Raw genomic sequence first — 10,493 nt, 5'->3', positions numbered from 1 at the left:
GTGTGTGTGTTTGTGTCTAACGTTTGCAATTCTTCTAGTGGAAGTGACCTGTTCTTCAGTAAGTTGTGCACCTTTTTTGTGAATGAGGGTATGACTAGGTTAACTTTCCATTCAATGAGTATGTCACTAATTGTGAATCTCTAATTGAGAGCTCTGCTCTCCGCCACTAAAGCTAAAGCTAAACCGACTCACTGCACATGACCTACCGGTTTCTGCCTTTCGGAAAATTTTCAAGCAAATATGATATGGCTTGCTTAGTGTTAGGCCTACTAACGGACCCGCCCTTTTATTATTATCACTGTTTGGCTACACGTTTCATGTATTTAAAGTGCACTTAAATCATACTAAACAACTTATGCATATGTAACCTTTTCAAATGAAGATATTCATGAAAAATGTTTTATCTAGATTTTGTTTCTTACAACAAAGTGGTGAGCTCATTTTACTTTATTTTTAGTTTCTTGAATAGGGTTCATAGTGAACAGTTTTATGTTGTCATGTTTGACTAATTTCAACCCCTAATGGTACCAGTTAAATTGCACGGTTCGTTGCTGTTTGAATAAAATTCTGTGCATTGAAAACGTCTGGGTTTTAGTTTAAATTGATTTGTGTGAGCTATAGCAGTCTACCTACCCACAGGGGTGCTGCAGACATTTTGGGCTGTACTTAATACTATCATATGCCATGTGTTAACAGTTGGATTTTCAAATAATTTATTTAGATAATTAAGTTATTTGCACGGTGACATCCACGTAGTGTGGAACTATAAGTATGGAAAAGTATGGAATTTTGAAATGGAAAATGTGTAGGAACCCTGCTCCAGAAGCAAGAGTAAATGCAACTATCTTTATGTCAAAAGTGTGTTAACATTTGAATATTTATTCAAGAAAGAATGAACAATTAACCGAACAACCAATAAAGCAAAAATGTAAAATTTAATGAAACATTTCAACTGAAAATATATATGTACAACGACAATATAACATTATAAACATACAACAACACTATCTAAAAACGAACAAAAAACACGTAGAACTAGCGAACAAATTAATAAACATATTTTGACCTCTTCACAGGCCTCTGCCTCAACTACTTTCTTCCCACATAAACTTATTTTTATGAAGAAGGGCAGCTTTGTCATCTTCTTCTCTAGAGGAACCCGCAGGGCCTCTTCTATTTCATACACGGAATCCCTCTCCTCGACAAGGAGCTGCAGGAACCCCGGCTTCCCGAAGTCGGTGGCTCCCAGAGCACTTAGGACAGCAGTGGTGACGGTGTTCTGTAGGGAAGAATATAACAATTCTTAGCACGGATTTCAAGTTCATGTAATCGAAATCTTTGAAATATAACTTCCATTCTCAGGAGGAGTCCGTCAAAGTCATTAAACTATTCTGTAACCTAAAAATCAAAACTGCATTTACTCTGGTGAGTCAAAATATGTTTCTGTCATATCAATTTTTTGTTATAGTTTCTTCTTGAGTGCAGTGCCTCAGAAAATAATTAAGTTAAATGTATCTACTGCAATCTTTAAGAGATTAGGCATTCAAACCTCCTCCCCTTTCTGAAATATTCTCCTTTATTAAGTCAATCTGAAACTGATCAGATAAAAATTAATTTTCTTGTCAATAGATACCTACAAACTTCTAAATGTTTAATGCTAGAAATAAAAAATAAGTGACTGCATGAATTATCACTTTATTGAAATATTTTTAGAGGATGTCTTAAATATTTGAGGTTTATATTCTTCATACATAATTGTGTGTGTGTATTTTGCATATTTAAATCAACAATGAAAAAAAAAACTACTGTACCTCCAGGGCTGTATTATGGGTGGACTGCAGGTGGTAACCAAAAGGCATTTTGCTGCCTTTTAAATGGGTCAGCCTGGCCTGCTGCCCAAGGTCCAAGGCCAACATGGCTGCCTCCCTCCACAAGTTTATTGTAACCTGATGGTTTTCCTATAAATGAAAATAAGAAAAATGTATTATATTTATGCTCCCATACACTGTAATATTCCCTTTAGATAAAAAAATTAACACGGCATTGGGATTCTCAATGACCAGGCTGCAACCGGGTATCCCACCCTTATACACTGTCACAGACATGGATCATTCCACGCTATGACACATTAGTAGCCTATAGCCCAGGGTCACATTTCACATAGCCTAGTGATATTCATTTTCGTCTATTTAGTATAAAGCACCTAGTAAACTCTTCATCTCTCTCTGTGTTTTTCTCTTTCTGGAGCTGTCCATGGTTCTGAAACTGAAGCTCATCTGGCCAGTAGCAGTAGCATATCTTATGGTATTAGTGTATACTGTAGCCTACCTGCTCCAATGTCATCGTTTTCAGGGGGACGGTGTCTTTTCCCAACTTTGGACTTTTTTTATCGCGGAGACCTGAAAACACAGACAATGTATTGGTGTTAATTAGGCTACACATTTTATAGGCTATTCATATTACATTTTATTCACAACACCACAATATGAAAATTATGTTTTTATTAATTAACCGACCTCCACCACCTCTCCTTGAATGGTCAGTAGCCCCTCCGCCCGGACAGCTTCCACTACTGTGGTAGTTTCGGATTTCGGACAGAGGAGCTTCTCCGCCTCCACACGTAGCGCGGCTGGCACCTCCAGCGGTGCCGATTTGAAGAATTGAGTCTCCCTAGTGATATTTATTCCATACGGCGGCGCCTGGCCTCACAGGGAGTAACCCCTCATAATATAAATTACACCAGCGCTCACTTTAGAAGCAAACTACTCATAGAGAGTAAGTATGGTCAGCGACTCACCGTCTGTTATAATAACCACTGAGTTTTCCTTTGAGACCGATGGCCTCACCGCCCCGTCCTCAAATATCAAAGTCATTACTCCTTTCTCTGTTTTTATATACAAATAAACACAAAAAGGAAGGGAACTAATTACTATGACAGAATGAAGAAGACGGCAGCACACAGCAGTGAGTGTTGACATTAGAATAGCCTAGTCTCAGATTTATGGACTATGCTGTCATACTGCGGCTGATTTGCTTTGAAGTTTCCGCCACTGATGCTTCTTCTTTATCTCCATCTTTCTATGGCTCTATCCTCAAATGGCGGCTATTAGCGGTGACCCACGCCAGTTTAAAGTCCTCCCCCGCAGTATTATTCATATTCATTTTGTGTGTTTTTTGGCCAAAATGTCATTGGACATTTAACAGCCTATAGGCCAAAGACTCACTTGTAAGTCATTTTTAGCTCCAGTCTCACTAAGGTATACTCACTAAGTCATAAGGTTATAACAAACTAGACGGAAGAAGTATAAGCTAAAAGTTAACCAATTTAGTGAGCTAATTTCATTAAAGGCTTAACACAAAATGATTAATAAATATGAATATTAACCTTTTACAGATATTGGATAACATTGTCTGAAAGATAAGGTATGAATTAGTAGCTAATTTTGACAAGAAAAAACAGACACCTACCTTTCTCTCGGAAGTCTTCTGTCAAAATGTAGCTATCTGAATGGGATGTTGTGATTGCTTTGATGATCCTGCTTTGATGTTCCCGCCACTGATGATGCTACTTGCGTGAGACAACATTGTCTCAGGAGGTGTGCATGTGGCTGCTGCCTCTTATCTATCCAGGGCTCCAAGTTAACTTTCCCCCCAAGGATTAAGTGTGATACTGAAATAAAGAACTTTAGGGGCGCAAAAAAAAAGAATGAAATGATGTGCTTTTCTTTAATAAATAAGGAATCTGAGGAGACATACAAGCAAAGTGATGTGTGCAGACATGTACTCAACAGAGAGAAGCAAGAATATTAATACAATTTGGATTTAATGGCTTAAAATAGTCGTTTTGGTTGTTTCCTCTGCTTCACAATTTTAATCCAATTTTAAAAGTTATAAGTAGTAGGCTGTAGTATAAAAAGGTGGGAGAGAGACAGACAGACAAGAATGGAGGGAGGAAGACATGTTCCGTCTGTTTTTTTATTTTTTTATTTTATATGTAAAAATATTTTGTTTTGAAGCAGCTACATTAGGAAATGTTGAGTCTTCATCAAGCTTAACTTAACACAACCCCCAAACGTGACACGTAAAATAAAGCAATATAATATATTTCTATATTTTTATAATATAGGAACTAAACTTCAAACCACAGATATTCAGTTGGAAGCTACAAATGTACTGAGAGTTGAACACACTGAAACTTTTGAAACCACTGCTCGCTGAAGCACCGTGTGTTGTGAAATGTTTGTTTAAAGCATTTGAATAAGAAATTCATGTTTAGTTTGAAACAGTCTAAAGGAAATAGTACATTATAGTGTGATTAAAACTCACTATTTACATTAGGTGTTTCTCAAAGTCAAGGAATGATCCTCCGAAGTCGGAATTTCGAGGATCCTACGTCATCGAAGTCCGTCGAAAAGGACTGTTCCAGCATCAAGGATCCTCCGAATTCCACCAAACACTGAGTCCTTTGTTGGGAGAATTTCCAAGGATGCATATGTCTATTTTTCGTGCTCCCAAATCACCCACAATCGTATGCACTTTGACAGCTCGTTAAAAAAATTAACGAGCTAATAATTAGCTAGATATCTCACAAGCTAACGGTAGGCTAACTGAACCGGACCTGTCATTTAACAGTTGTTAGCTTGGTTTCTGTCACCAGCATTTCTTTTATAAATAACTAGAGAAGTTGTACAAACTATGTAACGTTAACATTATACAATCCACAGTGTTATACTGATAGCTTTCTCGTCTTTTTTAACTGGGACTAAGGAACAAACGGAGGCGTTTATACGTCCGTGTAGAACAGAAGCAGCTGTTTACCGGGGGGAGAGACACTGTGGTGAACGGATATCGGTGAGAAGCAAATGTACTATTGTTTAATGTTCAGAAGTAATAGCTGTGTAATCCCCCCTTTTTATTCCCCCCCCTCATTCACATAGGCTTATTTTAGAGAAGATGGGGATCGGAGGGAGGGTCACACACACCCAGGCCAAAAAGAAGTGGGACAATTTAAAAACCAAGTACAAGGTGGGAGATATTGTACTTTGGGGTATTATTGTATGGACATAATTGTTGATGCACATTTTAATGTAACTTGAATGTAAACCTGACAGAATTGGGCCTGCTGACAGTAAGTTTAGATGTAGTGTTGTGTACAATAGTAGTAATACATCATCACAACAACTTTTGATCTTCACTGTTTAGGAATGCAAGTGTCCTGCTACAGGTCAGGGGACAGAGGATGGGAAGTCAACGGCAGCAACTTGGCCCTGGTTTGCCCTCATGGACGAGGCATTAGGGCAGTCTGTGGCAGTCTCGCCCCCCTGTCTTATTGCCTCGATCCAAGAGGACAAACCAGGGCCAAGCACTGTACAAGAGGTAGATGAAGGGAAAGACGAGGATGAAGAGGAGGAGGAGGAGAGAGTGAGAGACAGCAGCAAAGAGAGTGCAGGACACAGACGAGAGAAGAGAAGGGAGAGAGAGGATCCGTTCCTACAGCTCCTCAAGGAGGACATTAAGTGCCAGAGAGAGGTCAAATCAGGTTTTTTCACTGTTGGAAAGGTTGGTGGAAAAATAAAGTAAATTAAATTGAACTGGTTTTGTCTTTCGCTTTTTTAATTATTTAATATAAACTGTCTGTCTATTTTTTAAAAACCTTATTGTTCTTCAGACTGCAATAGAAAAAAACGTAGTAACTAACAACTAGCATGTGAACCCTAGAACAATGTATTGAACAATATCTTCAACCTTATTTACAACGTTTTTGTGGTTAGGTATTCCGAGCTCTTCATCTTTGTTACAAAATAATTATTTATTCTATATTGATAACTATATACATGAAGCAGAGCATTCTTTCAAACATGACATTCTTATATTTACAACTATATACAACAAGAAGCGACCATCAGCTACAGCTGCTGCTGTTGTTGCTTCAAGACTGCAGACAGAGGAAGAAAGTTTAGGTTAGTCCAGTGGTAATCCAATCTATCCTGTAATATGATAATTATATCTAATACAGTTGCAGTATATTTAATATTGTATCATGAAGATAAATAACGTACTTAATGTACTAGTGATGTACTTTATAATGGTCTTAACTGACATCACTGTGTATGACTGTTTACCAATGGTGTCGTTAAATGACTTTTCATATGATGGTTACAGTACTTTAAGGATAATTGGCAGCTGGTAACTTCAAGGTATGTTATTTGTCTTAATAGTCATAGAAACAACAAACTTTCTTTTATGTACTTGGATGTAAGCGCAGCAGGTCATCTTCCACACTTATAATTATTCACCTGGGAAAAATAGTCATGGTCAAGAGGTGCCTCATGCAGTGCAGACAACTCGTTCGTGAGCGCAGACCGTCAAGCTGCTCCACTCCGGCTCTCCCCACCATCACGCTCCAGAGGGGGCTGGTTGTCCTCCTCCTCCACAGCCTCTTCCATCTCATCCCCAACAACAACACAAATTTTGTGTAATATTACACATGCCGTCACCACCTGTGCACAAGGCGGAGCAAAAGACACACATCTCCTCCAGCGGCGTTCGCCTCTGCCCTGGCTGCCGGACCGGCTACATCCTGCCGTCGGATCTTCACCCCGCTGCGAGACCTGCCTCGGTGCCGCTCACGCCGGCATGGCACTCACCCCCCAGGCCTCCTGCCAGTTCTGCGCCCGCCTGCCATCTAAAGACCTTGAATGGCGGGTGGAAGCTTTTCTGGCTTGCCAGGTCGATGGGGAGGGGGACGGCAGCTGGGCAGACCGACGGGACACCGTCAACACCCTGGATCTGCTGGAAGAGGACGTCTTCGACGGGCACGAGTCTGCTGACTCGTCTCCCCCGAATGATGGCTCTCTCACCGGTTTTCCCTCCTCCCCTGAGAAGAACTGGGCCATGAGATAGGGATCGATGCCCTCCCACTGCGGCTCTCCCCATCTCCGGAATGGCCAGGGGCACCACTTCGGCGGTCTTCCTCTCTGCCCCAGGCGGCTCCAACCTCCACCACTAGTGCTCTCTTCCTGGACCTGCATCATTAAAAAGGCGGCAGACCAGAGAGGCATAGCACTCCCAGCTGAGCTGGAGGAGGCTCTCTCCCAGCCCGGGAAACTGAAGGTTCCCATCTCTCGCTATGCCCGTTCACCTGGGTTCAAAGCGACACAGGAGCGGGCTTTCCTTCGGTCCCTCCCCTTGAACAGAGCCTGGCTTCCATCCTGCTTCCAAGGGCTACGTTTTTTGACTACCGGAAGCCCACGCCCCCGTCCCCCCAGGATCAGGTCTGCGCCCAGGTCACTGACCGGTTACACCAGTGTGCAGCCCGGGGCGGCGCAGAACAATATAGCTTTGCTAGCCTCCGCCGTCTCCACCATGGCCACCACTCCCGGAGCTAGCCACGGAGATTGGCAAAGCTATGACCGCCATCCTCACCTTTACCACGGCGTCCACGGTGGCGTTGTCAAGAATTCAGACGTGGCAGAAAACAGGCGAAACATCTGGCTCAACATGTCACAGCTACCCATGGAGGTCAGACGCAAGCTTCTGTACGGCCCCATAGCTCCTGATGGACTATTTGGGCCCCGCCTACAGATGGCCACGTCCCACCTTCACCCAGCGGCCGAAGAGGGAGAGCGGCTACGAAGGCTCGACTCTTGGAAGGCGGCTCCTCCACATGGGCTGGGCACCACGATCACACGTCTCGCTCAGCGGTGGAATGGGCTCTGCGCTCCTTGCTGGCCATTTCTGTAAACAACACACAAACATGCGCACGCCCGCTCTCAGAGCACAGCACAGCATGGGTGAGTCTGACACACATGGACTCATGGATGTCAAAGCTGATAACACGGGGCTACACACTCCAGTTTGCCTCCAACTCGCTTTGCGGGCGTGTTGGAGACAACCGTGTCATCTCAGGCAGAGTCAGATGCCATGATGTCAGAGCTAGAGGAGCTACTGTCAAAAGGGGCAATTTCCCACATTCCTCTAGGGAAGGAGAACGAGGGATTTTACTCCTGCTACTTTCTCACTCCAAAAAAGACAGGCGGGACTCCAAAAAAGACAGGCAGGTTGCGTACCATTCTCGACCTGTCCCAATTCAACCGGTGCATCATGGAGCGCCCATTCCACATGCTGACTGTCAAGCACGTGTTGCAACGTGTGCACCACCATGAGTGGTTTACGTCTGTGGATCTGAAAGACGCATACTTTCACATCCAAATTATTCCCAGACACAGGAAATTCCTGTGCTTCTTTTTCCAAGGGGCCCATTTCCAGTACAACCGGCTGCCGTTCGGGTACTCACTGGCCCCCCGCACTTTTTCCTAGTGCATGGAGACGGCACTTCAGTCCTTTTTTATCTGGACGATTTGCTCATTCTGGTCCCCTCTCGGGAAAAGGCGGCGCTGCAAACTATGAAAGTTTTGCGATACCTGCAAACACTGGGCTTCGCCATAAACTGGCAAAAAAGCTCACTGGTCCCCGCACAATCGATAGTTTATCTGTGCGTGGACATACACTTGATTGTGTGAAGAGCCGGGCTGTCAGCGCCAAGGCGAGACACACTGATCCCTCTGTTGTCGTGCTGTTGTAGAGCCCCCTCTACTACAGCGTGTTACGCAGGGCATTGGTCTGCTTTCCAGCACTGGTGCATGAAGAAGGGTGCGGACCCTACATTGTGTCCCCTGCCTCTCGTGTTGACTTATCTCCAAACATTAGTGGATAATGATTTGGCTCTGTCTACAGTCAAAGCCTACGCAGCAGCCATTTCAACCTACCACAACAAACCTGACAATTTGTTCATGAGTATTAAAAGTAGCATTATGTGCAGTTGTGTTAAAGGTGCCGTAGGTAGGATTGTGAAGATCCAGGACTTAGCCAAAACATTTGAACATCGACAACTTCTTAGTCCCTCCCCCCTTTCTGCTAAAATTCTCACCAGGGCCAAGTGCAAGAGTAAATCTGCTAGAATCTCTGATGATTTGAGATCTTTTGCCATGACTCTCCATTTCTACTCTGCAAAAGCGTATCAGTTTGTTCGTGATAGCTTTGATTGTGTTCTGCCTCATCCTCAAACAATCAGGTCTTGGTACAACAGCATTCCTGCAGACCCAGGCTTTACAGAGGCATCATTTGCTGCCCTCCAATCCCATGTGGAGGAAGGAAGGAAAGATGGTCATCAGAAAGCATGTTGAATATGCTGAAGGGAAATTCCATGGGTATGTTGATGTAGGATGTGACAAAGTCGATGACTCTTTGCCAGTAGCCAAGGATGCATTGGTCCTTGTGGTTGTAGCTGTTAATGGATCTTGGAAAATCCCCGTGGCTTACGTTCTCCTTGACGGGTTAAGCGGACAAGGGAGAGCAAATATTGTCACACAGTGTCTTCACAAGCTGCTGACATTGGAGTGCGTGTTGTTTCCCTGACATGTGATGGACCACCTTGTCACTTCACCATGATGCTGGCTCTTGGAGCCAATATCACAGTTGGAAACATGATGCCATTTTTTCCTCACCCTGCAAATCCAATGCAGGCCGTGCATGTTGTTTTTGACGTGTGTCACATGATGAAACTCTTGAGGAATGCTTTTGCTGATGGACGTGGTGCCAATACCTAGAAGACCTCAACAAACTTCAGGAGACTGAGGGCTTGAGGCTGGGTAATAAGCTGAAGATGGCACATATTCTGTGGAGAAATCAGAAGATGAAGGTAAATCTTGCTGCTCAAGTTTTCAGCAGCAGCGTTGCAGATGCCCTTGAATTCTGCAACAAGGAGCTTCACTTGCCTCAGTTTCATGGTTCTGAGCAAACCGTTGAATTTCTGAGAACAACTGATTTAGCTTTGGATGTTCTCAATAGCAGGAACACTGTACAAAGGGTTCCAAAGCTCCTTTGAGAAGTTGTAATAAACTTCACATGCTGAGTCTGTTGGAAAGAGCTGAACATTTCCTTCTGCAGCTCAGAGATAGCTCTGGGAGACATCTTTATGCAGGGCCTAGGAAAACGGGTCCCATTGGATTTGTTGCCAACTCCAGAAGCATTTCCAACATCTTTAAAGAGCTGGTTGAAGCACAGGATGCACCTTGTAAGTATCTCCTCACTTACTAACTCAGTCAGGATCATCTTGAGCTGTTCTTTTCTGCAGTTAGGGCACGCGGAGGCTACAACAACCCAACTGCCCGACAGTTCAAAGCTGCGTACAAACGCCTCCTAGTGAGACAACAAGTGAAAAATGGAACAGGGAACTGTCTCATTAGAGATGGCACCAACATGTTGGCAGTGACAGTTGGTCCAGCTTATCGTCGATTTGATGTCACACCAGCACTCCTTCTGGATTCTGACCACGACTACAGCATCTTACCTTATGATTCAATATCCGAGTTCAAGGACGCCACTATCCATTACGTTGCTGGATTTATGGTGAAAAAGATGGAGAAAATCTCGTGCATGCCCTGTTCTCTTGCACTGAGTTCTGAAGATTCCAGCATGCATGCTTTCATTGC

This window comes from Sander lucioperca, chromosome 5 (genome assembly GCF_008315115.2).
Source record: "Sander lucioperca isolate FBNREF2018 chromosome 5, SLUC_FBN_1.2, whole genome shotgun sequence".
In the NCBI taxonomy this organism is placed as follows: domain Eukaryota; kingdom Metazoa; phylum Chordata; class Actinopteri; order Perciformes; family Percidae; genus Sander; species Sander lucioperca.
The sequence above is the reverse complement of the archived record's forward strand: the minus strand, read 5'-3'. Positions refer to the sequence as shown.